Source organism: Triticum urartu, chromosome 2A, assembly GCF_056163025.1.
Source record: "Triticum urartu cultivar PI428250 chromosome 2A, HENAU_Tu73, whole genome shotgun sequence".
In the NCBI taxonomy this organism is placed as follows: domain Eukaryota; kingdom Viridiplantae; phylum Streptophyta; class Magnoliopsida; order Poales; family Poaceae; genus Triticum; species Triticum urartu.
In genome coordinates this window covers 759,366,526-759,370,510 of record NC_141874.1, presented here as the reverse complement: position 1 = coordinate 759,370,510, position 3,985 = coordinate 759,366,526, and the positions used below count along the sequence as shown (strand labels likewise).

General features: G+C 51.6%; 1 pseudogene; it reads right to left on the bottom strand.

Annotated features, from left to right (window-relative positions):
- Positions 1–1,445: 1,445 nt before the first annotated feature.
- On the bottom strand, positions 1,446–2,766 carry LOC125540342 (peroxidase 66 pseudogene; annotated as a pseudogene).
- Positions 2,767–3,985: the final 1,219 nt, after the last annotated feature.

Sequence of the window (3,985 nt, the reverse complement as noted above, 5' to 3'; positions counted from 1 at the left end):
TCATATCCGTCCTAGATTTGGGCTGAATATCAGGGGTGCCGGTCAAGTCGGGCTTCGAGAGTGGTTTGGGGCGTCTGGTTGGATCTTTTTTTGCGGCTCATCAGCAAACAGATGTTTTGCGCGGGTGTTTGAGACGGATTTGAGAGATACGGCCGTCGATGCTCTTGGACAAGAACAAATGGTGTAACATGCATCGCTCAAATTTGTTCGTGAGTAACAACTTGACACGGAATTCGCAAAAAAAAAAAAAACAACTTGACACGAAGGTGCATGCATATCAGCATATGTATGCGTCGAGATCCTTGATATTATTCTGCTGTCGCCCAGCAGCTACGGAACCTAGTTATTACAGGTACTGTAGGCTGGGTCCTCTGCCCTCCCATGGACCCATCACCCTAGAAAAAGGACAAATATATCCATATCTAGCCTCCTGTTGTTGACAAGTCCAACGAAAACATCTTTGATCTCCATTCCATGCACCACAGCACACGATCGAGCTGATGATCCAGCCATCCAGGCAAGAGCTGGGCTGCAGATCAGTCCTCCTTACACGTGCCACCCACATAGTACTGATTTATCGATTATCCAGGACATAGATCGTGGTCGTGGGCATGAATGGCCACGACGCGCACGGTGGTTATGCAGCAAATTTGACAATTTTAATCTGTGAATGAAATCATTTCATAAAATGAACTGTCTTTAATTTTTTTTCACTCAAATGACCTTTTTAAGTGGCGTCCGACACGAAGGCGTCACACTACACTGTGTAGCGCCTGACTGATAGACGTTGCACACCTAACCAGCGTCGCACCCGTATTATTCAAAAAAATTATAGTGCAACCACTAGTGCAACGCCTAAAAGCTAGGCGCTATACTGTATAGTGTGGCGCCTAGCTCTTAGACTCTGCACATTGACTTAGTAATTTTTATGCAGTCCGGGGTGCGACGCTGATCAGGTGTGTAACGTCGGTCAGTTAGATGTTGCACGATATACTGTGACGCCTTAGTTTCGGGCGCCATTCAAAAAGTCAGTTCATTTTATGAAATGATTTCATCTATGGGTCAAAATTGTCAAATTTGTTATGCATGCATGCATCTCCCCCGGTTTCCGCCAACTTGCATCGTACTTTGCGGGTCTAGCTACGTTGGAGTTGGACCAGTACTAGCATCACTTTCAGCGATCGAGTCTGATACCCTGATCAAGTGGCTGCCTCACGCCCCTATCTATCAATCTCTGTCACGATCGACCCACCACCTTTGCTTTTCTTGTGTTTACCCTCACACACACGTACTAGTACCATTATCGCTATCAATACGTACATAGGTATCCAGATTAGTTGACGAAACAGATCGGGGTTCCAAAGTCTCCAAGCACGCAAGAGGATCCTTTGGTGCCCAAGAAGCAGAAAACACGTATGACATAGTTCATCAAGATGAGATGCAACGACGATCGAAACCTCTGTCTCTTTATTGCTACACACACCAACACTGCTGCACGCAAGAAAACGAAGCATGCCGAGAACTCAAACACGATTGGCGCTACGGCCTACGGCCATGCCGTGCATGCACGCTAACACAACGCACTGGTAGCTAGCCTGCCTGCCGACGACCATCTTACTCACGGTAGTACTTGACCGAACCATCAGATCAAGCGGAGGCGGAGAAGCCCTCCTCCTCCTCCTCACCGGCGGCGTCGACGGCAGCGTCGGCACGCTGGGCGTTGCTCCTGAAGCAGCTGAAGCGCCGGATCTCGCCCACGTTGCCGGCCGGCTTGGGCACCCTGGCGAGCTTCTCCATGGACCTGGCGAACTGCCCGAAGAAGGCGTCCTTGCTCTCGGCGAACCGCTTCACGATGGCCGCCGTCGTCTTGTTCTTGACCAGCGCCATGTCGGAGGTGAACACGCCCTGGTTGAACCCGAGCGCCTTGTAGTACGCGTTGTCGAACAGGTCCGGGGTGATCACGTCCAGGTTCTGCAGCCGCTCCGGGTGCTTGCTGCAGTTGGCCGCCAGCTTCCTTGAGAAGGTGTCGTCGGCGCGCTGGGACCGGTCTTCGAAGCTGCCGCACTGCGACCGGCCGATGGTGTGCGCGCCGGAGAGCGCCACGAGGTCGGCGACGTCGCCGAGGCCCCTGGTGGCGAAGGACTCCACCAGCGTCGCCACGCTGGCCGTTTTGGGCGCCGGGAGGTCGAACACCTTCTCCTGTGCCGCAGGGGCGAGGCTGTCGAGGTTCCCCTGCGGCACGTTGAACCAGGGCCCGCCGGAGATGACGATGATGTCGCGGGTGGCGAGCAGGGTGATGTCGGCGCAGGAGACGACGGGCCCGCAGACGGCGTGCGCCCGGGCGCGGATGGACTCGATGAGCTGCATGGCGCGCGGCTGGATGGTGAGGTTGGGGCCCAGCGCCGTCTCGCGGGCGGCGGTGTTGTTGAGGAGGATGGAGGCGTCGCAGCCCTGCGGGAAGCAGTCGTGGAAGTAGAGGCGGAGCAGGCCCGCCGCCACCGCCACCTCCTGCCGCAGCGCCGCCTCCACGGACGACCACACGATGCCGTCCAGCTGCGGGCACGACGCGGCGTGGAAGCCCGGGGAGGCGTCGCCGGTGAAGACGGGCAGGGATGTGGCCGGGGAGAGCAGCAGCGCGGCCACGGTGGCCACGGCGGCCAGTACTACTAGTGAGCTGCTCGCCATTTTTGGGGCTGAAGTGAAGCTCGAGCTTGAGGTGAAGCTAGCTTGAGTGGGGCTTGTGGCTTCCTCACGTCAAGCAGTGGGCGTCATTTATAACGGGAAGCAATCAACAAAACCGGGTGAGACGCAGAGCGCAGAAACAGCGGCACCAATCCGGCTTAGATCACGCACCAACCACACTCCATTGACCCCTTCCAACCATGTGTCTTGGTGTAATATAGAAATGGAAAGTTTTTCTAGAGAGAGCAAAAAAGATGAAGGCGGCTAAGCAGCAGCCTCTGGCTCACATGCACGGCGGCACATGCATGCACGGGCGATCACGTGGCGACCAACTGAGCATTGAATTCTCCTATCCCACTACACGTACCGTTATTTATTGCATCAAATTGGTGTATCCTTAGGCTTGATCAAGTGATTTCATGAAGCTAGTAAACTGAGTGAAAAAGGAAAACATCTCAGTTCCAATGTGGTCAGTACAGAAGCAGAGCGCGCCTACTGCTTCGAGGTCTTTGGAAAATTGGCCACATCAAGACATCAAACCATTAACAGTGCATCTCGCCATGACGCCATCGATCCCTTGTCTTCGTCAATTAATTTGGAGACGCACGTCTTGACGGCTATAACAGGTTGAACAGTACTACTCTCTCCGTTTCAAATTACTCGTTGCAGAACTGAATGTATCAAGAACAGAAAGTACCTTCGTTCCCAAATATAAGTTTCTTTTATAGATTTAAATACATATTATATATGAAGTAAAATTAGTGAATCTACGCTCTAAAATGCATTTATATACATCCGTACGTTCATATTGAAATCTCTAGAGTGTCTTATATTTAAAACCAGATGAAGTACAACCAGTGCGTGCATGTGAGGGTAAACGAGAAAGGTGCTGCGTCGATCATGACATGTGTATGGGCGTGAGGAAGGAAAGTGACAGTGCAACAATATTGTACTGCTAGCCGGGAAATGTTTGGTACAATGCATGCATGCGTTCGCATGGCTGCCCTACACAGCATGCGTGAGGCAGCCACGATCCATGTCCTACGTTTTAATTTATTTGACTTGTCAACAAAGAGGCTGATATTTTAAGGGTGCGAACATGGCACGTATAAGGAGGAGTCAAGGTGATGGGATGAAAGCGAACCAACCAATGGTTAAAATGTTTAGAAATGAGATGACATGTATCTCAAATCTTATGAGTAGGAATAGAAAACGAGATGTCATTTGATTGATACCAAAGGACTTTTTCTATTGAGTTTAGGCTCATTTTTATTTTCCTATGAAATGTGGAGGATAGGAACCA